Here is a 27,987-nt window from a genome sequence, read left to right as displayed (position 1 = left end):
CTGCGATCCAAAAGTCTACAAGCAATACATGCTGGAGAGGGTGTGGAGAAAAGGGAACCCTCTTACACTGTTGGTGGGAATGCAAACTAGTACAGCCACTATGGAGAACAGTGTGGAGATTCCTTAAAAAACTGGAAATAGAACTGCCTTATGATCCAGCAATCCCACTGCTGGGCATACACACTGAGGAAACCAGAAGGGAAAGAGACACATGTACCCCAATGTTCATCACAGCACTGTTTATAATAGCCAGGACATGGAAGCAACCTAGATGTCCATCAGCAGATGAATGGATAAGAAAGCTGTGGTACATGTACACAATGGAGTATTACTCAGCCATTAAAAAGAATACATTTGAATCAGTTCAAATGAGGTGGATGAAACTGGAGCCTATTATACAGAGTGAAGTAAGCCAGAAAGAAAAACACCAATACCCTATACTAACACATATATATATGGAATTTAGAAAGATGGTAACAATAACCCTGTATATGAGACAGCAAAAGAGACACTGATGTATAGAACAGTCTTTTGGACTCTGTGGGAGAGGGAGAGGGTGGGATGTTTTGGGAGAATGGCATTGAAATACGTATAATATCATATATGAAACGAGTTGCCATCCAGGTTTGATGCACGATACTGGATGCTTGGGGCTGGTGCACTGGGACGACCCAGAGGGATGGTATGGGGAGGGAGGAGGGAGGAAGGTTCAGGATGGGGAATACATGTATACCTGTGGCGGATTCATTTCGATATTTGGCAAAACCAATACAATATTGTAAAGTTTAAAAATAAAATAAAATAAAAAAAAAAAAGAAAATTAGAGATACCAAGGGAACATTTCATGCAAAGATGGGCTCGATAAAGGACAGAAATGGTATGGACCTAACAGAAGCAGAAGATATTAAGAAGAGTTGGCAAGAATACAAAGAAAAACTGTACAAAAAATATCTTCACAACCAAGATAATCACGATGGTGTGATCACTCACCTAGAGCCAGACATCCTGGAATGTGAAGTCAAGTGGGCCTTAGAAAGCATCACTATGAACAAAGCTAGTGGAGGTGATGAAATTCCAGTTGAGCTATTTCAAGTCCTGGAAGATCATGCTGTGAAACTGCTGCACTCAGTATGCCAGCAAATTTGGAAAACTCAGCAGTGGCCACAGGACTGGAAAAGGTCAATTTTCATTCCAATGCCAAAAAAAGGCAATGCGAAAGAATGCTCAAACTACCACACAATTGCACTCATCTCACACACTAGTAAAGTAATGCTCAAAATTCTCCAAGCCAGGCTTCAGCAATATGTGAACCGTGAACATCCAGATGTTCAAGCTGGTTTTAGAAAAGGCAGAGGAACCAGAGATCATATTGCCAACATCTGCTGGATCATGGAAAAAGCAAGAGAGTTCCAGAAAAATATCTATTTCTGCTTTATTGACCACACCAAAGCCTTTGACCATGTGGATCACAATAAACTGTGGAAAATTCTGAAAGAGATGGGAATACCAGACCATCTGACCTGCCTCTTGAGAAACCTGCATGCAGGTCAGGAAGCAACAGTTAGAACTAGACATGGAACAACAGACTGGTTCCAAATAGGAAAAGGAGTCCGTCAAGGCTGTATATTGTCACCCTGCTTATTTAACTTATATGCAGAGTACATCATGAGAAACACTGGGCTGGAAGAAGCACAAGCTGGAAATCAAGACTGCCGGGAGAAATATCAATAACCTCAGATAGGCAGATGACACCACCCTTATGGCACAAAGTGAAGAGGAACTCAAAAGCCTCTTGATGAGAGTGAAAGAGGAGAGTGAAAAAGTTCGCTTAAAGCTCAGCATTCAGAAAACTAAGATCATGGCATTTGGTCCCATCACTTCATGGCAAATAGATGGGGAAACAGTGAAAACAGTGTCAGACTTTACTTTTTTGGGCTCCAAAATCACTGTAGATGGTGATTGCAGCCATGAAATTAAAAGACACTTACTCCTTGGAAGCAAAGTTATGACCAACCTAGATAGCATATTAAAACACAGAGATATTACTTTGCCAAAAAGGTCCATCTAGTCAAGGCTGTGGTTTTTCCAGTAGTCATGTATGGATGTGAGAGTTGGACTGTGAAGAAAGCTGAGTGCCAAAGAATTCATGCTTTTGAACTGTGGTGTTGGAGAAGACTCTTGAGAGTCCCTTGGACTGCAAGGAGATCCAACCAGGGCGTTCTAAAGGAGATCAGTCCTGAATATTCATTGGAAGGACTGATGCTAAAGCTGAAACTCCAATACTTTGGCCACCTCATGCGAAGAGTTGACTCATTGGAAAAGACTCTGATACTGGGAGGGATTGGGGGCAGGAGGGAAATGGGACGACAAAGGATGAGATGGCTGGATGGCATCACCAACTCAATGTACACGAGTGTGAGTGAACTCTGGGAGTTGTTGATGGACAGGGAGGCCCGACGTGCGGCAATTCACGGGGTCACAAAGAGTCAGACAAGGCTGAGTGACTGAACTGAACTGAACTGATGTTAATAAAGGAACTCATTTACAAATGAACTCATTTTTATAGAAGACTACCAATAATTCTATTTATGGGAAGGAACTTATATATAAATAAGTTATGGTCATCTTATTTTATTAAAATTCATCAGTAAGTAAAATTCTCATGTATTTGAATTTCTTGCAAATGCCTGAATATTTAATTGATTATTTTTCATATCAAGAAACCTAATTAAGTCTATATTTTCACTTGCTAACATCTATAATCAAGAGATAGGGAATTAGCTAGTAAAAACTATAAATGTGTGAAATCAGATTTACATATTTAGTAATTATTCACTGACCAGTTACACTAATATTTATAATCTTGACAACTTCCTCGTTCTACTCCTTGATGTAAGTCATAGAGATGATTCTCTGATATCAATAAATTTTTAAAAGGGTCAACAGGAGATCTACTGCTTTGAGAAGATTTTTATGGGAGAAGTGATATGATCAAATATTTGTGCTTTTGACCAAGATCTTTCTATGTTATGTCTATACTGAGGAAGAAGTCCTTTACATGGGAAAACACTAGGCATGAAAGGAGCTCCATTCAGGAAGAAAGGAGTTGAGGAAGTTATTTAGGCCTGAATGTTTGTCCAGGACAGCAATTCTCTAAGCATGGTTCATGGAATACATAATACTCTTTAAAAGGAGCCTATGAAGTCAAAGATGATCTAGCATGCAAGATTTTAATGTAGCAAAGAACAAAAAGAACATTGATAATAGTTTCAAATTTTACATCACAATTAACCTTTAAGAAACTTCCACTTGCCTATTTGGGTGTAGTATTGAAGAAGTATACATATAATTATTTGAAAAGACTATTAAAATACTCCTCTCTTTTCAAACTCTATACCTGTATGAGGCCAGATTTTATTCATATGCATCATCCCAAACTAAACATTACACCAGTTTAAATGCAGAAGCAGATATGATATGTCCATTGTCTTCTATGAAGCCAGACTTTGAGATTTTCAAAAACACTCATCTCACTAATTTTTGTTTTAAAAATATAATTACTATTTTTCGTAAAGAGTTATAAAAGTTTAATGGGTTTACAATAGTAAAACCCGTATCATTTTATGTCAATTGATAAGTGTTTTTAAAATTTTTCCATTTTAATTTCTAAATGATAATTAGAAACAGCCATAATATTAATAAAAGCTCTTTTGGATCCTCAATGATTTAGATCAGGGTACAGGACTAATGAGATCACAGAATTTGATAATAACTAATACAGGACTCAAATGGAGATGTGTTAAGTATGAATTGGTAAGTTTAAATTTATTTTGCTTATAAGGCCATTGTCATGGAAGGACCAGGCAAGTGAAAAGCAACAAAAGACAGTTGATTAGTTAGGAATGACTGTGTTCAAGATTTTTAATGGAGAAAAATAAAAGAGAGCCTTTGAGATGGGTCTGTTCTCAAACTCATTAGGATGTGAGAACAGAAAGGAGGATAGGGTATAAGCACAAAGAGGAGTAAAGTTATTTTGCCCCTTGAATTCCTTACAGACTGGTTCCAAATAGGAAAAGGAGTACGTCAAGGCTGTATATTGTCACCCTGCTTATTTAACTTATATGCAGAGTACATCATGAGAAACGCTGGGCTGGAGGAAGCACAAGCTGGAATCAAGATTGCCGGGAGAAATATCAATAACCTGAGATATGCAGATGACACCACCTTTATGGCAGAAAGTGAAGAAGAACTAAAGAGCCTCTTAATGAAAGTAAAAGAGGAGAGTGACAAAGTTGGCTTAAAGCTCAACATTCAGAAAACAAAGATCATTGCATCCGGTCCCATCACTTCATGGCAAATAGATGGGCAAACAGTGGAAACAGTGGCTGACTTGACTTTTTTGGGCTCCAAAATCACTGCAGATGGTTATTGCAGCCATGAAATTAAAAGACGCTTACTCCTTGGAAGGAAAGTTATGACCAACCTAGACAGCATATTAAAAAGCAGAGACATAACTTTGTCAACAAAGGTCCATCTAGTCAAGGCTATGGTTTTCCAGTAGTCATGTATGGATGTAAGAGTTGGACTATAAAGAAAGCTGAGTGCTGATGAATTGATGCTTTTGAACTGTGGTGTTGGAGAAGACTCTTGAGAGTCCCTTGGACTGCAAGGAGATCCAACCAATCTATCCTAAAGGAGATCATTGTTCATTGGAGGGACGAATGTTGAAGCTGAAACTCCAATACTTCACCTGGCGTGAAGAGCTGACTCATTTGATAAGACCCTGATGCTGGGAAAGTTTGAGGGCAGTAGGAGAAGGGGATGACAGAGGATGAGATGGCTGGATGGCATCACTGACTCAATGGACATTAGTTTGGGTAAACTCCCGGAGTTGGTGATGGACAGGGAGGCCTGGTGTGCTTCGGTTCATGGGGTCGCAAAGAGTTGGACACGACTGAGCTACTGAACTGAACTGAACTGATTTACTTTTGACCTATATTCACCAGAAGCTGGGTAAGTCTAGCAAAAGTGGCAGAATGTCTTAAGAGACACTGAAACATTATTCTATGCTGGACACTGAAAGAGATGAATTTAAGCAGGTCACATGATATTTGTCTCTAGAAGTCAGATCTCCTTATGCACCGAAGGATTGGTAGGCTACAGAATCAGATACTTTAGCAACAGCTTCCTCATATTCCTCCATCATGTCTTGAAATTAAGGGCTTAACAGATATAGCTGATGAATACACCAGTACTGAAGTAAAAAGGTGGTACCAGTGGAAATTTAAAATAAATTATGAATGTAAGAATAAATATGAAATAAATATTAGAAAGAAATGCTAAAGTTTTCCTGATAACGCCCAACACTGCTGAAAATATTGCTTCCCTACTCAGCTCTTTCTTCTTCTGCATCAGTGCTATTCAACAGAAATATAATGCAAGAAAAACCAAAACATGTATCACAGAAGCAATTTAAAATTTTCTAGTAGTCACATTTCAAAAAGTAAAATGATTATGTGAAATGTATTACTCATTTTATTAACCCAATGTCTATACAGTATTATCATAACTCATGTAATAAATATAAAATTTTTCATAAGATAATTTGTATTCTTTCCTTCATAGTAGGTCTTCAAAATATGGTGTACATTTTACACTTACAACATGACTGAGTTTGGACTAGCTAGATAGCAAGTACAAAATAACTACTTAAGGCTTGTGGCAGATATGCTGGGCAGCTCAGATCCATTAGGTAATAATTTCAGACTTTCATAAGCAGCTTTAACTTGAGGCCTTAAATATCCATTTTGGGTTTGTTATTGTTCTTATTTTCCTTCTCACTGTGCTAATAAAACATAATAGATGTCAAAATTCTCAGTTTCTTTTCTTTCTACTGGGTGTTTTAGGTTGGCACTTGCACTTATTTTTGGATCTTAAGATACGTGTTTCCATGAATTATTTAAATATAAGTAAAATTTACTTTTTATAATTTATCTTATCTCAGGAATTAAACATATCACTGCTCCCTCTATTCTGGTTTTGATTGTTGTTTTTGGTTTTCTGTTTGAGGCTTATTGATAAAATGGTAGTGCTTTTCTCCAATATTAAAGCTGCTGTTCCATTTGTTTTATATATTTTTCTTATTCTAAAAGAACTAGCAACTTCATATTTAATTTATGTACTTTGTACATGGCCCTCAGTTTGGGTTTGTGTGATGTTTTCTCATGATTTGAATTAGGTCATATACTTTTAACAGTACCACCAAACATAACGTTGTGCCCTTTGTGTGTCATCTCGTGTCACCATGCCTTATTATTGGTTATGTTAATGGTGGTTATTCGTTAAGGTAGTTGTTTTCAGTTTCTTTCACTGTAAAGTTACTATCTCTCTGTTTGTGGTTAATTAATAGTTTATGAGGAGATATTTTGAGTTCACACAAATTTTGTTTCTCATCAAACTTTCACTATTTTTAGTATCCATCAGTGCATCTAGCCTACATCAATTATTACCATAGTGTGTGCTTTAATAGTGAATATTCTATTTCCCTCTTTCTATATGTATCAATTGGAATTCTACTCTCAGAAAGAGTGGTTCCTTCTTTTTTCTTTATTTATTTGGTGATTTACTTATATCAGTATGGATGGACTTATGGATGTTTACTTTATTCTATGGGTTTAAATCCAATACTATCTTTTTTCCTTTCTATTTTGCATAAAATATTCCAACTTTGACTATTAGGAGCTCGTTAAGGTTAACTACTATGTTCTTTCAACATTCCCCATACTTTTTTTTAAATTACTTTACTGAAGTTTAATTAACATAAAAAAGCTGTACATATTCACTGGTTTCTTATCACCTTTAAGATAAATTTTAAACCTCTTCATGTGGCATGCAAAGTCTCTCATGAGCTCCTGTATGTTTACTATTTAGTCTCATTTTCTTTCAGTGCTCATTCACAAACATAAACCATCAGGATAGTTTCAGTTGCTCAAATAAGCCATGTTTTCCCTTCTCCTTAGGCCTTTGCATATACTGTCCCACACCCTGGAACTCTGTTCACCTCCACACTGTCCCATGAAGATGGGAATATTAGTATTATTTGAAGTTTTGTTCCTACTCTCTGACTCTTTCTCTTGATGCTTAAGAGAGAGGGCAAAACCAATACAATATTGTTAAGTAAAATAAATAAATAAATAAATAAAAATAGAATTAAAAGCAAAAAAAAAAAAAGAGAGAGGGCTGAAAATATCAAGTTTTAAATGTTTGGTTGCTGAAATAATCTTAATAATAAGAACAAAAGAGATTTCTGTAGACCATGGGGAGTTTGTTTTTAAACTATTTAACCTTAACTTGAAGATGGCCTATCCATTTTTTAATTGCCCTTTCTAGGCCATAACTTGCCACTACAAATTTTGTGTTTTTAAAAAGAACATTTTTATCTTCATGTTTTTAAAGTCTTATATCTCAACAATTTTATTTTCAAATTTCTTTCCAAAACATTATTACACAGATACAAACATGTATTTATCTTCACACCATTAAACTCTGAATTAAGCCTTTAAAAATGTCTTTTCAACGGAAAAAACAAAAACATTTTTCAATATACTATTATCAAAATATTTGTGAAGGATCTTTAATAATAACCTATCTCCACATGTCTTTCTTAAATTGAGATATATAGTTACATTTAAAGAAATAGATGGTATACACCTGTAAAATCCTTAGAAAATTTTCAATAAAAGAACCATAAAATAAGTTCCTTTTTACTGTGTATATTGATTTTATTTTAGAGCAAATATAAGAGGTAAAATGCAAGGTGCTGTGGTATGTAATGCTATGCTATGCTAAGTCACTTCAGTCGTGTCCGACTCTGTGTGACCCCATAGACGGCAGCCCACCAGGCTTCCCCGTCCCTGGGATTCTCCAGGCAAGAACACTGGAGTGGGTTGCCATTTCCTTCTCCAATGCATGAAAGTGAAAAGAGAAAGTGAAGTCGCTCAGTCGTGTCCGACTCTTAGCGACCCCATGGACTGCAGCCTACCAGACTCCTCCGTCCATGGGATTTTCCAGGCAAGAGTACTGGAGTGGGGTGCCATTGCCTTCTCCGGTGGTATGTAATAGAGCAACAATAAAGATAAAATCATAAAAGAGAATATTTGGGTTGACTTTTGAAGAAAAGAATTAGGAGGCCCATGGGGTAGTTTCCAATATATTCTGCATGCTAAACATTTAGCATCACTTAGTATATTTCTCTCCTACACTTTCAATTCACTTGAGTTGAAAGATAATGATGACTGACTGCTGAAGAATTGATGCATTCAAACTACGGTGCCAGAGAAGACTCTTGAGCATCCCTTGGACAGCAAGGAGATCAAACCTGACAATCCTAAAGGATCAACCCTGAATATTCATTGGAAGGACTGATACTGAAGATGAAGCTCCAATATTTTGGCCGCCTGATGCGAAGAACCGACTCATTGAAAAAGGCCCTGATGCTGGGAAGGACTGAGGACAAGAGAAGAAGGGGACAACAGAGGATGAGATGGTTGGAAGGTATCACTGACTCATGAGTTTGAGCAAACTCTGGGAGATAGGAAGGACAGAGAAGCCTGATGTGCTGCAGTTCATGGAGTCACAAAGAGTTGGACATGACTTAGTGACTGAAAAACAAAATGTAAATTGAAATGTTGTATTTTTAAAAATATAGACATAAAGGAAAATGTAAATGATCTGGAATATTTTCAGTTTGAATGCACAATACTGTTGGAAAATTTCCATTCAGAAATCTAAAATTGAAGTAATATGCAAAAGAATATACAACAAGGAGCTCATTAGAGGGTTGATAAAGCAACTTCTCCAAGGGGACTTCCTTATGTGTATTGGTTTTTTGCTGTGGTCAAAACCGCAGATGAACATAAGAAGTAGTTTGAAACACTTACCCCTACAGAATAAGGCAGTGAATGAATCTTGACAATATGAAGTGTACTCATTTCCCCACACATCCAGCCTGGTCTCAACACTATTAGTCACATAACTAGCCAGCAGGACTTTATGTGCTATGGGAGAATCTGAGAAACAATCTCATTGCCAAAGCAACTTCAGTACTGCTTACTATAAGTAGAAAAAAGGCACTAGGAGAAGTACTATTTTGAGCCACCTGAAAGAGCAACTGACACAACAAGGCATATTAACTGATTTGAGGAAATCACTGAGGTTGGAAAGAGTTCATTGAATATACTCTGCATCCCACCCCACATCCAGCTTCTGAGGAACTGAAAGCAGTGATTCTCATTTACATAAACTGAGAATGATTTTGTTGAAATAATTTATAGAAAAGAAATATGTCATAAGTTAGATCTGTATTCAAGTATGGAAATTAAGACTCCTGAAAAAATTCTAACTTTGTGAATTATACATACAGATCATTTATAACCATTACATTAAAGAGTAGGGTGCCTACTGGACCTACAGAATCTCTGACAGGAAATAGCACAACTTGTACTAGTCTCATATTTGGAGTTCTCCTTATCTCCATTGAAAAGGACTTAAGTTTGCTAGGTAATAAGAACAGAAAATAAGTTAAAGCTAACTAAAAAGTCACAAAATAAACTGAAAAGCAAAGAGAAAAAGGACATTTCTAGAATCCATCTTAATAGATTTTTGGAAATGATTTTAAAGAGTCTCCTATGCTTCATTTTATTAATATTTTAGTATTTGGATTTATTTTTCTTAAAGGGATATGGAAAACATTTAACATTTTTTAATCGGAGCTATGGCAGATGAGATTTGTGCATTAGAAACAGAAGTCAATGACAGAGGAGGATAGTAGCAGATGTCAGTGTTTTGCTCATGTCCAATTTGCACTCACCATCTCAGCATATTCCTGAAGGAAGCATCAGCAACTCTCCATTGAGCTTTTTCTCAGCCTGTGAATGGGTCACTACTGGAGTTTGAGTATTAATATCTCCTCTCTGCCTAGGACAGTGGGAGTTAGAGGGGATCTTTTATCCTTTTATCACAGCTTCTTTTATCCTTGAGTAGATAACTGTGGGCCCCAGTCATGCAGATGGATTGAGGACATCATAATTCATGAGTTAGCTGCTCCATAATAAATAATGTACTGGTTCACTTTCTTCCCTGTCTCATTTTTTCATTCCTGTACCAGGGTTTCCAGATTCTAGAATCATCTTCCACAGAAACAACTTTCACCCAAATTCTTATCTCAGAGTCTAAAGCTGGGGAAACTCAAACTAAGTGAGTTTCAGACCTGACAGTGGTTTTAGGAAGCAGACTCTAAGAATGAATTCTAAATAGGATCAATTTCTGGCTAGATAGTAACAAGGAACATACTGCTACTAGTAAGTGGAGTAGTGATAATCCCTGGAGTGCCTTAGCTTCATAATGCAAAAATTCTTATAAGTGGAGATTTGAGAAGGTATAGGGCAAAGAATATATATCTGATTATGTAACAGCTCTAGTACTTGCACTTGAAAGCTATGAAGATAGTAGTAATGATACATCTCATGACACTGGTTGATTGCCATATTCATTAAAGATAAAAATTCATATGATTCAGGAATAGAATAAACAAATATAAAACAAGAAAAACTGCACATCAAGAATCCACATAATGATCAAACAATTATAAAATTTAAGAAATATTCTCATTAAACTTGGGTCAAATATACACAGATTATAGTTACAGGGTTATAGCATTACTTTTACACACTGTGCTGGACCTCTTAGAGAATTCAATAATAGAAGAAAAATGTGGGATGTATTAGAAAAGAGAAATGAAAACACAAAACCATTCTTATTTTACAGTGATATTATTGATTGCATATACAATTTAAAACAAACTAGTATACCTAGTAAGACTGGTCAGCAATTTTGCCAGATGCAAATCAATATACCAAAAGTCAATGCAAGCCTAAAATAAGCAGGCTGAAAATGTAATAGAAAATATTTAAACAGCAACAAAAATAAGATGCCTAAGAATGAATCTCAAAAATAAAGATATATGAGAACTTTTTAAAAAGTCACAAAGGATTACTGAAAGACAGAAGTTACATAAGAATAAATGGAGAGATATACCATTTACATTGATGAAACCATTGAGTATATTAAAGATTACATTTCTCTTCAAAATATTTGTTAAATTCAATGCAATTCCAAAAAAATTCTAACATCCTTTTTCAGTTAATAAGCTAACCCCCAAATCCTTATGGAAGTGCAAAGATCAAGAGTAACCGATATAAATTTACAGATTAAAACTACGAGTGTGTGAATACCCATATAAAATAGCAAGAAAATTTAGAAACCTAAAGCATTTATTGATATAACACTATATAACACGGGGACAGACATATCTGGACATACAGATCATAAATGAAAAATTATTGAATGAGTGTTTCCAAAGCAATTGGTTATTCACATGAAACTACTACAATTGTATCACTATCTTACAGCATGTGAGATGCAGTTCATGCTATACATAAAACTTAATTTTACATAGATTAAAAGCTTAAATACAAGCAGCAGCAACATCCTAAAACTTCTGAACCTTAGGAGCTCTTAAGGTAGAAAATTATTTCTTAAAAAAGGCCACAAACTTCTAAGAACATAAAGCAAGAGACTGATAAATTGAACCATATTAAAAATTGTAATATGAAGAAATGATGACATTAACAGCATCATAAGATAATACTAGAAAAAAAATCCTTCAAAATGTATCACTGAATAAAAATTAGAACTTATAAATTGCTGACATTTATTAACCAATAAGAGAGTTGGACTGTGAAGAAAGCTGAGTGCCGAAGAATTGATGCTTTTGAACTGTGGTGTTGGAGAAGACTCTTGAGAGTCCCTTGGACTGCAAGGAGATCCAACCAGTCCATTCTGAAGGAGATCAGCCCTGAGATTTCTTTGGAGGGAATGATGCTGAAGCTGAAACTCCAGTACTTTGGCCACCTCATGCGAAGAGTTGACTCACTGGAAAACACTCTGATGCTGGGAGGGATTGGGGGCAGGAGAAGAAGGGGACGACAGAGGATGAGATGGCTGGATGGCATCACTGACTCCATGGACGTGAGTCTGAGTGAACTCCGGGAGATGGTGATGGACAGAGAGGCCTGGTGTGCTGTGATTCATGGGGTCACAAAGAGTCGGACACGACTGAGTGACTGAGCTGAACTGAACTGAAAAGATCATATTTCCAATAGAAAAGAGGGAGAAGTTATGAAGAAGGAGCTCACAGGCTATGAACCACAAACCATCATATACAAGAAAGTCTTATTTCAGCATTCTTTATAATAATGAAAACAATTAAAATATCCTGTAAGTCCATCAACATGAGAGAAGATAAATCACTCAATTGCACAATGGAGTTATATACATACACTGAAAAGGAATGAAGTACATGTCATTTATATATGAATATTAAAGTTTTAAAGAGTTGAATGAACAAAGAAGCAGTAAGTTTCACACTGTATATAAATATTAAAATGTGAAATTAATCAAATAATGCATATATATGCATATATTAAGAATATATTAATACATGCAAGAAGGAAAACATGCAATTCAAGAGTGTCTATATTTTGGTAAACAAGGAGGGTAAATGTTTGAGTAAGGGCACACAGGAGGCTTTAACTATTTTAATATTTTCTGTGTCATTGGCTAGATGCAAATTATTGTTTTCTACCTTCGTTTATGTGTCTAATTTTCAGTAATGGGCATACACACTGAGGAAACCAAAAGGGAAAGAGACACGTGTACCCCAATGTTCATCACAGCACTGTTTATAATAGCCAGGACATGGAAGCAACCTAGATGCCCGTCAGCAGATGAATGGATAAGAAAGCTGTGGTACATATACACAATGGAGTATTACTCAGCCATTAAAAAGAATACATTTGAATCAGTTCTAATGAGGCGGATGAAACTGGAGCCTATTATACAGAGTGAAGTAAGCCAGAAAGAAAAACACCAATACCCTATACTAACGCATATATATGGAATTTAGAAAGATGGTAACAATAACCCTGTGTACGAGACAGCAAAAGAGACACTGATGTATAGATCAGTCTTATGGACTCTGTGGGAGAGGGAGAGGGTGGGGAGATTTGGGAGAATGGCACTGAAACATGTATAATATCATGTATGAAACGAGTCGCCAGTCCAGATTTGATGCACAATACTGGATGCTTGGGGCTGGTGCACTGGGACGACCCAGAGGGAGGGTATGGGGAGGGAGGAGGGAGGAGGGTTCAGGATGGGGGACACATGTATACCTGTGGCAGATTCATTTCGATATTTGGCAAAACTAATAAAATATTGTAAAGTTTAAAAAAAAAAGAATAAACATCAAAGGGAACAAAAAATCATTCTCAGGATAGTAAGTAAACAAGTTGGAATCACAATGGCTAATTCCTTCATTTTAGAAATGAGGGAAGTGACCTCACTCAGGACAAGTAAAATCTCAGGGTTACTCATTTGATGGTGTACTCAGGACTAGAAAATACAATTTCCAGATCAAGGAATTTGGTTGGTTCCTTCACCATGCACTGAAAATACTAAGGAATTCCCATTTATCAGCTTCAGAACTTACAATGCTATAGAGTCAACATGGTTTTAAGAAAATGTCCAAAAAAAGATTATATATCATAATAAAAAGATGTATATCTGGCTATGAATGAGCTGTCAACAAAAACTGTTTCTTGGACACAGGGAATTTGAAAGAGTTGAGAAGAAATAAATAAGGCAAACGCATTGCAAGAAACAATTTGTAGAATAGATGTAGCAAACGTGCAATATAAGCACAACAATACATATGGTGAAAGGAGTATTATTTCACATTAATTCAATGTATTAAATACATATTATATTTAGTCAGCTAAATAACTTCCTAACTGTATCTTACTGCATCAGTTCAATTCAGTTCATCACTCAGGCATGTCCGACACCATGGACTGCATGGTGCATGGTGCATGGACTGCAGCACGCCAGGCCTTCCTGTCCATCACCAACTCCCGGAGTTTACTCCAACTCATGTCCGTTGAGTCAGTGATGCCATCCAACCATCTCATCCTCTGTCGTCCCCTTCTCCTCCCACCTTCAAACTTTCCCAGTATCAGGGTCCTTTCCAATGAGTCAGTTCTTCACATCAGGTAGCCAAAGTATTAGAGTTTCTGCTTCAGCATCAGTCCTTCCAATGGGGAATATTCAAGACTGATTTTCTTTGGGATGGACTCGTTGGAGCTCCTTGCAGTCCAGGGGACACTCAAGAGTCTTCTCCAACACCACAATTCAAAGGCATCAATTCTTCGGCGCTCAGCTTTTTTACAGTCCAACTCTCGCATCCATACATGACTATTGGAAAAACCATAGTTATGACTAGATGTACCTTTGTTGGCAAAGTAATGTCTCTGCTTTTTAATATGCTGTCTAGGTTGATTATAACTTTTCTTACAAGGAGCAAGTGTCTTTTAATTCCATGGCTGCAGTCACCATCTGCAGTGATTTTGAAGCACCCAAAAATAAAGTCTGTCACTGTTTCCACTGTTTCCCCATTTATTTGCCATGAAGTGATGGGACAGGTTCACATATTGCTGAAGCCTGGCTTGGAGAATTTTGAGAATTACTTTACTAGTATGTGAGATGAGTGCAATTGTGTGGTAGTTTGAGCATTCTTTTACATTGCCTTTCTTTGGCATTGGAATGAAAATTGACCTTTTCCAGTCCTGTGGCCACTGCTGAGTTTTCCAAATTTGGTAGTATATTCAGTGCAGCACTTTCACAGCATCATCTTTTAGGATTTGAAATACCTCCGCTGGAATTCCATCACCTCCACTAACTTTGTTCATAGGGATGCTTCCTAAGGCCCACTTGACTTCCCATTCCAGGATGTCTGGCTCCACTTGAGTGATCACACCACTCACGTGATTGTCTGGGTTGTGAATATCTTTTTTGTACTGTTCTTCTGTGTATTCTTGCCAACTTTTCTTAATATTTTCTGCTTCTGTTAGGTCCATACCATTTCTGTCCTTTATTGTGCCCATCTTTTCATGAAATGTTTCCTTGGTATCTCTAATTTTCTTGAAGAGATCTCTAGTTTTTCCCATTCTATTGTTTTCCTCTATTTCTTTGCACTGATTGCTGAGGTAGGCTTTCTTTTCTCTCCTTGCTATTCTTTGGAACCCTGCATTCAGATGCTAATATCTTTCCTTTTCTCCTTTGCTTTTTGCTTCTCTTCTTTTCACAGCTATTTGCAAGACCTCCTCAGACAGCCATTTAGCCTTTTTGCATTTCTTTTACTTGGGGATGGTCTTGATCCCTGTCTCCTGTACAATGTCACAAACCTCCATCCATAGTTCATCAGGCACTCTGTCTATCAGATCCAATCCCCTAAATCTATTTCTCACTTCCACTATATAGTCATAAGTGATTTGATTTAGATCATACCTGAATGGTCTAGTGATTTTCCCCACTTTATTCAGTTTAAGTCTGAATTTGGCAATAAGGAGTTCATTATCTCAGCCACAGTCAGCTCCCCGTTTTATTTTTGCTGACTGTATAGAGCTTCTCCATCTTTGGCTGCAAAGAATAAATTCAATCTGATTTTAGTGTTGGCCATGTGGTGATGTCCATGTGTAGAGTCTTTTCTTGTGTTGTTGCAAGACGGTATTTGCTATTACCAGTGCATTCTCTCAGAAAAACTCTATTAGCCTTTGACCTGCTTCATTCTGTACTCCAAGCCCAAATTTCCCTGTTACTCCAGGTGTTTCTTGACTTCCTACTTTTGCATTCCAGTCCCCTATAATGAAAAAGAAATCTTTTTTGGGTGTTAGTTCTAGAAGGTCTTGTAGGTCTTCACAGAACCGTTCAGCTTCTTCATCGTTACTGGTCGGGGCATAGACTTGTATTACTGTGATATTGAATGGTTTGCCTTGGACACGAACAGAAATCATTTTGTCATTTTTGAGACTGCAGCCAAGTACTGCATTTCAGACTCTTTTGTGGAGTATGATGGCTATTCCATTTCTTCTAAGGGATTCTTGCCCACAGTAGTAGATATAATGGTCATCCAGTCCATTTTAGTTCACTGATTCTTAGAATGTCAATGTTCACTCTTGCCATCTCCTGTTTGACCATTTCCAATTTGCCTTGATTTATAAACCTAACATTCCAGGTTCCTGTGCAATATTGCTCTTTACAGCATCGGAGCTTGCTTTCATCACCAGTCACATCCACAACTGGGTGTTGTTTTGCTTTGGCTCCATCCCTTCATTCTTTCTAGAGTTATTTCTCCACTTATCTCCAGTAGCTTATTGGGCACCTACCGACTTGGGGAGTCTTTTTTGGCAATGCCAAAGAATGCTCAAACTACAGCACAATTGCACTCATCTCATATGCTAGTAAAGTAATGCTCAAAATTCTCCAGGTCAGGCTTCAGGAATACGTGAACTGTGAACTTCCAGATGTTGAAGCTGGTTTCAGAAAAGGCAGAGGAACCAGAAATCAAATTGCCAGCATCTGCTCAATCATCGAAAAAGCAAGAGAGTTCTAGAAAAATATCTATTTCTGCTTTATTGACTATGCCAAAGCCTTGGACTATGTGGATCACAATAAACTGTAGAAAATTCTGAAAGAGATGGGAATGCCAGACCACCTGACCTGCCTCTTGAGAAACCTGTATGCAGGTCAGGAAGCAACACTTAGAACTGGACATGTAACAATGGACTGGTTCCAAACAGAAAAAGGAGTACATCAAGGCTGTATATTGTCACCCTGCTTATTTAACTTGCAGAGTACATCATGAGAAACACTGGGCTGGAAGAAGCACAAGCTGGAATCAAGATTGCTGGGAGAAATATCAATAACCTCAGATATGCAGATGACACCACCCTTATGGCAGAAAGTGAAGAAGAACTAAAAAGCCTCTTGATGAAAGTAAAAGAGGAGAGTGACAAAGTTAGCTTAAAGCTCAACATTCAGAAAACTAAGATCATGGCATCCGGTCCCATCACTTCATGGCAAATAGATGGGGAAACAGTGAAAACAGTGTCAGACTTTATTTTTGGGGGCTCTAAAATCACTGCAGATGGTGACTGCAGCCATGAAATTAAAAGATGCTTACTCCTTGGAAGGAAAGTTATGAGCAACCTAGATAGCATATTAAAAAGCAGAGACATTACTTTGTCAACAAAAGTTCGTCTAGTCAAGGCTATGGTTTTTCTAGTAGTCATGTATGGATGTGAGAGTTGGACTATAAAGAAAGCGGAGGGCCGAAGAATTGATGCTTTTGAAGTATAGTGTTGGAGAAGACTCTTGAGAGTCCCTAAGACTGCAGGAAGATCCAACCAGTCCATCCTAAAGGAGATCAGTCCTGGGTGTTCATTGGAAGGACTGATGTTGAAACTGAAACTCCAATACTTTGGCCACCTGATGTGAAGAGCTGACTCATTAGAAAAGACCCTTATGCTGGGAAAGATTCAAGGTAGGAGGAGAAGGGGACAACAGAGGATGTGATGGTTGGATGGCATCACTGATTCAAAGGACTTGGGTTTGGGTGAACTCCAGGAGTTGGTGATGGACAGGGAGGCCTGGCGTGCTGTGTTTCATGGGATCACAAAGAGTGGGACACAACTGACTGACTGAACTGAACTGATGGAATTGGATGCCATGATCTTAGTTTTCTGAATGAGTTTAAAGCCAACTTTTTCACTCTCCTCTTTCATTTTCATCAAGAGGTCTTTAGTTAAATAAGCAGGGTGACAATAAATCTTACTGCATACTTTTAGAAATTTTATATTCTGTAAGGAATAAAAATGAAAGATCAATTTATCAAATACAAGGAGGAAATGCCCAAGTCCCTATGTCTTTGATCAGTTCATTTGTATTTTGTCTCCTCATGCTTTGCACATTAAAAAGAAACAGAAGGAAGAAGATTGAATTTGCAAGTCTTTCAAAAATTAAACTTGGTTCTCTGTAACATTAGAGTTGGGACAAATAAATTTTACTCAAGATGCCACATAATAGAAGAATAAACCAAGAATAATAAGCTTTTTCAACCTTATGATTTTTATTCATTTCCCCTTTACCATTAAACTGAACTTGCAGAATACATAAGGGCCAACCTAAGCAAATCTACTCCTAACTGATGACATAACCATAGTACACCATTACTAATATTCCTTTAATATTTTATATTTCACCCCTTAAATTTCTGGATCGAATCACTGTATAAGTATGTATGAACTGTATGGAGATGACCAGTACTTTCCTTGAAAGTAAATATCAGGTAAACAAAAATAATCAATATCTGTCTTGATGGAGAAGGCAATGGCAACCCACTCCAGTACTCTTGCCTGGAAAATCCCATGGACGGAGGAGCCTGGTAGGCTGCAGTCCATGGGGTCACTAAGAGTCAGGCACTACTGAGTGACTTCACTTTCACTTTTCATTTTCATGCATTGGAGAAGGAAATGGCAACCCACTCCAGTGTTCTTGCCTGGAGAATCCCAGGGACAAGGGAGCCTGGTGGGCTGCCATCTATGGGGTTGCACAGAGTTGGACACGACTGAAGCGACTTAGCAGCAGCAGCATCTGTCTTAAAGGCAATTGATAGAAGACAAATCATAAGCCATTACTGGTATCCCTAAAGAAAACTAATTAATCTAGTTGGTTTCTTTCTTAAAAGTACTGGAATTGTAAGATGTTATTATGGAAATTTTACTTGGATGAAACTACAATTTTAGCCACAAAATTTTAAAATATTTTGTTTTCAAACAATAGGGAGCTTGAGAAAAGATATGTATGCATCTTGCTTATGGCATGGGGAAGAATCACATTATTGGCAAAAAAAGAGGGTTAAAGACAATTTATATCTGAGGAATCACATAACTGAGTACCATCTGCAAACTTATTTGGCAGACATCTTGTTCTGTCCAAATGCAAAGGTTTGTGAACAGTTTGATAGTATATACTGAATGCATTCACTAGCCATGGAAGGTACTTTTTAACCTGAGGGGAGGAGATCAATTTCTACTTTCAAAGACATCCTTCCAGTGTGAAAACAAGTCATTGGATTCATCCCTCTATGATTAAAAATTGCCTCAAGTAATAATGACAGGAAAATAGTCTTGTTTCTTAATTATAGAGAAAGTTTTACAGTGAAAAAGTGAAAGTGAAGTCGCTCAGTCGTGTCCAACTCTTTGCAACCCCATGGTGTGTCTCCTGCCAGGCTCCTCCATCCATGGGATTTTCCAGGCAAGAATACTGGAGTGGGTTGCCATTTCATTCTCCAGGGGATCTTCCTGACCGGGGGATCGGGTCTGGGTCTCCAAAACTGAGGGCAGACTCTTTACTGTCTGAGCCACCAGGGAATCCTTTTAAAGTAGCCTGGGACAAAATAACATCAAAACTAATTTCATCAAAACTAAATTAATATCAAAACTAAATTAATTGTTTTTCTCCTTTAAGGCACCAAGCTTCATTTCAAATAAAGCATATTTTGTACCAGAACTTTCTACTACATTTATGTTGAAATATTTCTACAATATATACCAAAGATTAAAGTGGAATAAAAATAATTCAAATTATAAAATTAGGCCCATATAATACCAGCAATAATTAATTAAAAATATTTATAAAAGCTTTAGCATTATGTCAGAGAAGGCAATGGCACCCCACTCCAGTACTCTTGCCTGGAAAATCCCATGAACGGAGGAGTCTGGAAGGCTGCAGTCCATGGGGTCGCTGAGGGTCAGACACGACTGAGCAACTTCACTTTCACTTTCATTTTCACTTTCATGTATTGGAGAAGGAAATGGCAACCCACTCCAGTGTTCTTGCCTGGAGAATCCCAGGGACGGGCATCCTGGTGGGCTGCGGTCTATGGGGTCGCATAGAGTCAGACACGACTGAAGTGACTTAGCAGTAGCATTATGTACATATATAATTTAATAGGCTATGTTAGATTTAATTTTTTATCACATAAACATATCATATCATTAGGACTATATTTGGTTTATTACAAATGTTGATTTTTGATCCAGAATTTTAAAATACAGGCACTGGTATATGATTCAACTTATTTAACTCAAATATGAAAAAAATGTGTTTCAAAAATATTTTCTTGTTATATCCATTGGCATTTTGAGCCCGATAATTCTTTTGTGTGGTATTATACTATTATGCTTATTTAACTTATATGCAGAATACATCATGAGAAACGCTGGGCTGGATGAAGCACAAACTGGAATCACAAGATTGCTGGGAGAAATAGCAATAACTTCAGATATGCAGATGACACCAACCTTATGGCAGAAAGTGAAGAGGAACTAAAAAGCCTCTTGAGGAAAGTGAAAGAGGAGAGTGAAAAAGTTTTCTTAAAGCTCAACATTTAGAAAATGAAGATCATGGCATCTGGTCACATCACCTCATGGGAATTAGATGGGGAAACAGTGGAAACAGTGTCAGACTTTATTTTTTGGGCTCCAAAATCACTGCAGACTGCAGCCATGAAATTAAAAGATGCTTACTCCTTGGAAGGAAAGTTATGACCAGCCTAGATAGCATATTCTAAAGCAGAGACATTACTTTGCCAACAAAGGTTTGTCTACTCAATGCTATTGTCTTTCCAGTAGTCATATGAGATATGAGATATGAGAGTTGGACTGTGAAGAAGGCTGAGCGCTGAAGAATTGATGCTTTTCAACTGTGGTGTTGGAGAAGACTCTTGAGAGTCCCTTGGAGTGCAAGGAGATCCAACTAGTCCACTCTAAAGGAGATCAGTCCTGGGTGTTCTTTGGAAGGAATGATGCTAAAGCTGAGACTCCAGTACTTTGGCCACCTCATGCGAAGAGTTGACTCACTGGAAAAGACTCTGATGCTGGGAGGGATTGGGGGCAGGAGGAGAAGGGGACGACAGAGGATGAGATGGCTGGATGGCATCACCGACTCAATGGATGTGAGTTTGAGTGAACTCTGGGAGTTGATGGACAGGGAGGCCTGGTGTGCTGCAATTCATGGGGTGGCAAAGAGTCGGACACAACTGAGCGACTGAACTAATTAACTAACTATACTATTGTGCAGGCTGCAGAAAGTTTACCTCCCAGCCACCCACCCCCATAAACATAACAGTACTTTTCAGATATGGTAACACACTTTTCAGAGTGTTTTCCAAAACACTCCCACATTTTCAACCTCCTCATTACCCTCGTTTCCTCCATTTAGGAGATGGGTTTAAAGTAGTGATTTAAAGGATTATGATACTCTTTAATTTTATAAAAATAAGAGAATAATCCTCTATTTCTCTGTCCTTTCCTCTCTTTAGAAAATGCAATTGAAAACATAACAATAACTAAACAACATCTCTTCATGATACTTAAGAGATAGCAAAGTTCTTCTATATGTATTACTTTATTTGGTCATTGCATTATCCATATTAAGAAAGCAGAGGACATATTATATTTCTTTTGACAGGTTTAAAAAAGATATCAAAGCTTAGAGAAATTAAGAAACTCTGTAAGTATTACACTGTAGTCAAGTTAAAACTAGTGTCTTGGTCTTGAAACGTTTAGATTAGTGACCGTTCAGCTGCATCTGACTGATACGTTAATATGTTCCCTGTCCTCAAGAAGGCAATAGTTTAAATGGGGAGAAAATATCAATCGACGTAAGTCATGGGCTTCACGATGCACACTGACATGCACATTGCCTACAGGAAAATGTTAATGGTTGATTAACGTTAAAGATTAAAATGGGCACTCTGGTTTTATCATTATTCATAAAAATGTATTGAAGCTTAATAATTGTTTAGTGCTCAGCTTTACAAAGACATTACAGCACATAAGAAATAACTTAAAATTAAACTGATCTTAAAATAATTACAATTTATAATAAACAAAGTACAGTCAAAATACCAAGCTATAAGGGCCTAGACTTGTCAAAAGTAGGAGGGGAATTAGAGAAGAAATGGTTTCAAATTTGTTTTCTTGAAATTAAATCACATGCTTATCTACAATGTTTAAAACAAATCATTTTTTAAAGCACCAATGCATCTTATAATTTCACATCAATAATTTTTTATTGATTTTTTTATTATTATAAAGCCAGGCAATAAAATAAGGCTTGTTTAGATGAATGTAATTTAAAGTGGCATAATGACAGACAATGGCAGTTTGTGATTTTAAATTCGTTATTTACTTTTATTTTTACTTGTTACCTAATCTGAGAAAAATAAAACTCATGTAGGTAAGACATTGCTAATTGTGTCAGTCATTTCATAGCTTATCTTTAAATTTCCATGTATTCTTAAATTTAATCTATTTAGAATATTGAAAAAATAGTAAGAGTATGTATGTGTATGTGTGTATATGGATACGTATTAATGGCTAATAACTGAGCATATTCTTTGATTATATACTGGTTTAACTTTATCAATAAATCAGCTTTAAGTCAATTAAAATTATTGCTATTTGGGAGGAAAATTTTGAAATGCATCTTGCAATTTTATGAGATTTCTTTGTAAAAAAAAATGAGAAAGTCTAATTACCAGTTACCACTAATAGTTGCTAACAGCTTCTAAATAGTCAAGTTTATTTGCTTTATTCATCAAATCTAAAATTTAGTTTGTATTTATATTTGGTCCCTTGATCCAGAGTTGTAAGTGAACAGGCGTTTTTAGTTTAAATATTTAGGCCTATTTCAAAGTCAGATACAAGGCACTCACACTTATGACTAAAATGATATGCCATACCATATTACAATGATAAGCAGCCGACGTTACTTATTATTGTATAACTGATCTCTGACTTCTATGACAATGAGTATATGGCAAGCAGTTATGTCCACTTAGTTCCTCTTCTGTGAGTGTAGAATACATGTGCTTAATGATTGTGTTTGCTTACATAATATTTTATCAAGGGATATTAATAGTCTTCAATTTTTAAAAGGACCAGAGCAGGCTTAAAAACTTTCTAATCAATTACACTTTTGTGAGATGTACAAACATGATGAACAAAGACAGTATTTTAAAATACTTTAATTGTGGTAAAGGGATAGACATAAATGAGGGACAAAGATTGAAGTCTCAAAATAAAGTGCATAAAACATGCTTTAAAAATTTTCTGTTTTTAAAATCGAGTCAATACATAATATATTAGACAAAAATTCAAAATAATTAATAGGACAACTAGACTATAATTTTGGTTTGTAAAAACAAAGTAAATTACAATGGGGATAAAATCTTGATCTTTTTTGTTCGATTTGCTTACTCTAGCCACCCCCCAGAACAGAGAGGGGAGTGGCTAGAGTAAGCTGCTTTGTTTTCCACATGAAGATGGTCGAAGTGTTTTATTTGACTAGAAGCTCAATTTGAAACCAAACTGAAATCTCTCACTGCAGTTTAGAAATTTATGAAAGTTATATATCATAAAGTGGTGGAATCATGTAGTTAGATATAACTGTATGGGTCTTGAATATGGAGGGATTTTTCCAACTGTGGATGCCAAATTACAGAACTATAAACAAACGTGAACACATTCAGATGAAAAACATGATGAAGAATCTAGAAATCTGATTATCATGGCCAAAACATTGTGTCAGGTACACTAACAGATGAAGTGTTGAGCCATTCTAGATACAAAAAGTGGTTTCTTGAAGACCAAGTTGTGAGGATTCTCTACTTGGAATAATACAAGAGGGGTAAGAATATTGCAGGATGTGCTACATACCCCCAAATATACTGAACACTACAGATGGAGGTCCAGGGGAAGAAAAGTGATCGTAATCATTTAGAAGAATAAGGAAAAGATTTATTTGGTTTTCTTCAATCAGGCATTGGTTAAGTTCATCCTAAAATATTGTGATTATAGTGGAATATGCATTAAGTTGAAAACATGTGTAGTGAATTCCACTCTGTATCGGATGTAAAATGATGTAGAATACCTTTTTTCCCACAGTCATCAAGATAAATCCAGATAAAACAAAACCCATACATTTCTAAAGGACTATCAAAGAATAGAGGCACCGAAGCTTAAATGAGGTGATTTCCAGAGAAAAGAGCCTTTCTTCAGGTAACAATGAGCCAAGGATGCTACTTGAGGGGAAATGCTGGGTTTGGCTATCAAAGCTATTGATCAAAGGGTTAGCAGGCAAAACAAAATGAATTCTAAAAGACTCACAAATACAATGATAATGCACTCAGCCTAACAATTCTCTCCTACACCTGTTTTTCTGAGAAAATGACAACAAAGGCAGTACTGAAAAAACAAGAGAATGTGCATTCTTACGGAGTTTTGTGGTACCTGAAACCAGAGTTCTTAGTACCCATGAATGCAATGCTGAACCATGACCTAGCTGTCTCCTGACTCAAATACTAAGTCAAGAACTCAGTCTGCACTCCTTCACTCCCTCTTTCTCTCTCCCTGATAGTCAATATAACTGATATCTGTACTCATTCCATAATCTCATTTCCATGTATCCATTTTCATCACTACCTCTTTTCTTTCTCATTCCCTCCATCTTATAAACTAACCTCCAGTGTAATACAACTCCATGACACCATCAAATTAGTTTCGTGTTTTCCCTATTTCTCAACCGTTTAATCATCACCATCAACCTCACCCAGCCTAGCTGCCCTTATATACATTTTCAGTTTCCTTCCCCCCTCTTCATTCATTTTACTTGCTTGATAAAACCCCAATCACAACTAAATATAATTTCTCTGCCTATTTCATATCTGCACCAGAGTATCTAAACCTGAAAAATATATAAAGTTGCTAACAGGATTTCATTATAAATCTATGAGTCCTAATGGAATTATACCTTATATCCCTAATGCATTTGTTCTCCTACTTTCTTAGATAACTAGTTCTTTCATACCCTCTTCTCTCTTTACAAATGAATATGTCCTTCTCTTTCTTTTACTTTCAAATCATTGTTGTTGTTCAGTCACTCAGTCATGTCTGACTCTTTGCAACCCCATGGACTGCAGCACAACAGGCTTCCCTTTCCTTCACCATCTCCCGGAGCTTGCTCAACACCACAGTTCAAAAGCGTCAGTTCTTCAGCGATCAGTTTTCTTTATGGTTCAACTCTCACATCCATATATGACCACTGGAAAAACCATAGCTTCGTTTGACAAGACAGACCTTTGGCTTCCAGGACAACGGATTTTCTTGGTTTTCTTTTGATCACATGAGTACTCTTTTTCAGTTTCTAGTGCTCGTCTTCTTCTAGACACCATCAACTGGAAAATTTCAGGGCTCAGCCTTCAGACCTCCTTTCTACTCCAGCTATTCCCAGTCCCTCATTATCACATCAAGACTTACAGCTTCAAAGACCATCCCTATGTAGATAACTACCAAATTTATAATTCAATATAAATCTCACTAGAATTCTAGTCTCATATCAAACTATGTGATATCTTTGGGATATCTAACAGGTATTTTAAAAACAACGTGCCTAAATCAAAACTCCTGATTTTTGCCAATGGTCTTCTCCTTCAGTCTTTCTTAACTCAGTGAGTGGTAATTCCATTATTTTAATTATCAGACTCTAAACCTTGGAATCTGCTTTAACAGCTCTAATGTTCTTCCCACAGATATCCATGTTTTGCTCCCTTGCTACAGATTGCTTCTGAACTTTCATGTAGGAAGAGAAAGTTTTTATCATTTCCTAGAATTTCTCCCTCATTCACTACATCCCATTACTTCATTTCATTTTCTTTCCTTTTTTTTATACAACACTTACTACTATCTGATATATTACATATCACATGTTTAATTATTTATTTTTCTCTCCCTTAGCATGTAAAATGTAATCAGACAAATATGGGCACTTTGTCTTTTTAGTTCAATATTATGGCCTCAAGTTTAAAATAGTGCCTAACATACAGTAGGTGTTTAAAAATGTTTGTTGAACAAAGAAAATCTATTGAAATGAAGACAGAATTAGTTTCCCTTTGGAAATTTGTAAAAACCTTTATTTAAACTAATTTTCCCTCAGTTACACTTTGGTGACCCTAAGGATTGTCAGTATTTGTTTTGTTGAGAGCAAAGATTTTTTCCTACTCATCTTACTCTCAAATTAGGTTTCTGTATTTTCTCTTTGAATTACGTTCTACGGGAAGTCAGATATGTGGTCAATAGAGGTAAGAAATATTCTAGGATAGTCTTATTTCTTAACTCTTTCAAAATGAGAGGCTACATTAATTTACACACTTTGTGAATATGAAAAGGCCTAGAGGTGGTAAGAAGATAATTAAAACCTAGATCTGACAAGCTTATAGAGGAACAAAACTGTTCTTGTTAAATTACTGTATCATTGTAGTCTGGAGGGGTTAGAGATCTTGATATGATTATTAATATACACACATTTGATTTGCTCAAGCAATTACATTGTTTAATGGATGAAAAGCAATATGTTTGCTATAAAAAGTTCACCTGGCAGCCTTCTAAATTTAACTTTCATAGAATAGTCTATGATAAGAAAGGTTATGGCAAGCATGTCTGAATTAATATATGAAAAGAATCCCATAAGAAACACTCATATGCAAAGTAATAAGCTCTTGATATCATCTAAACTTACGGTCAAAAATTAATTATTTAAGTTTATTTTCATAAAATTCTTACAGCCATTTTACTCTTTTGAGTATCAATATTTCTGTGGACACTATTCATCAGTTGTATTTTGTCTCCTATTTTCTATATTCAAAAAATCTGTTTCCTGTTGGAATTATATATATATAAAGTATTTTAGGATGTACATAAACTATTGGTCCTAAATTCAGTATTCAAAGAATAACACTGCTGCAAAGAATTTTGTGGGTAGATAATTATATTCCTTTCCTGTTGCTATTAGAAAAGTGCTTCTGAAACACTTTCATGGACAGAAGTGCTAATTCCAAATGTCTTTGCAAAGAATATTCAAGGTGAGGCCATTCAGGTTTAGAGTTAACATGAACAAAATTTTGCATTGATTTTCACACATGTAAAAGATAAATATTATCTAAAAATTTATTTCAATGTTGATGAGTATATATTTATTTTAAATAAAAATTTTAATGTAATTAAAAAGATAGAAGAAAATATGTTCTGATTTTCTAGCAGATGTAAGAAAAGATAATAGGAAACACTCATATAAATAGAACTTTAAAGTTCTGAATTTTCAATTCTGATTTATTCCTAACTGTATAATATAATGCTGATGTCTTTTCCTTGCAGTACTTCTAGATTTCTTTAGAGCATCAGTTTCACTCAGTAGTCAATTTATAATGAAAATTATGTAAAATGTGACATTAAAATCAGGCCAAATGTTAATGCTGGGTAAAAAGGCCAAAATAAAAATAAAAATTAAGTCTGCAAGACATTATAGCATGATTTACTTAGTACTAGAGAGAAGTAAACTATGCAAAGGAAAAGCAGCTATAAAAGTAATAAATGTTTTACTGAAAACATAAGGTGTTTTCTCCTCCCATTCTCATACTACGGAAATAGGCTTACTCTCAATGAGAAGGAATCATTCCACTTTAGACTGATGAACAATACAATTCTTTATGCAGCACATAATCAAGCTGTGGAATTCAATTTTGTAATATATCATTGTGGTAAATAGTTTAGCAAAATCCAGGAAAGCATTAAATGTTGCTATGAATAAGAATGACATTTACAGCCATGCTAAGTAGGTCACAAAGTTTAAAGGGCTCTCAGTCCTCTAGCAATGGGGCATAGGAGAATTTGTGTGAAGGTCAGAAAGTAATGTTCTCTCCTCTGACATTATTATATATCATTCAAGCATTATGGGATGTTTATGTGGCTCTTTCTCAAAGCTTGGAATTAAGGTACCTACATGTACATAAAGAAAAGAAAAACTACTTAATTTTCTTCAAGATGTAAATATTTTTGGATAAAAATTATCAATTATGTTATCAATGACTGTAGTAATTATATAAAACATAAAGGACAATAAAATATTCTCCAT

At 36.2% G+C, this 27,987-nt stretch overlaps 1 non-coding gene across 1 annotated transcript in view; it reads right to left on the bottom strand.

Moving 5' to 3' along the window:
• Positions 1 to 27,987, bottom strand: part of PPP4R3C (protein phosphatase 4 regulatory subunit 3C) — a 180,564-nt gene that overhangs the window by 93,580 nt on the left and 58,997 nt on the right. The window lies entirely within an intron of this gene.

Source organism: Bos taurus, chromosome X (genome assembly GCF_002263795.3).
Source record: "Bos taurus isolate L1 Dominette 01449 registration number 42190680 breed Hereford chromosome X, ARS-UCD2.0, whole genome shotgun sequence".
Lineage (NCBI taxonomy): Eukaryota > Metazoa > Chordata > Mammalia > Artiodactyla > Bovidae > Bos > Bos taurus.
This window is presented reverse-complemented; position numbering and strand designations above follow the sequence as displayed.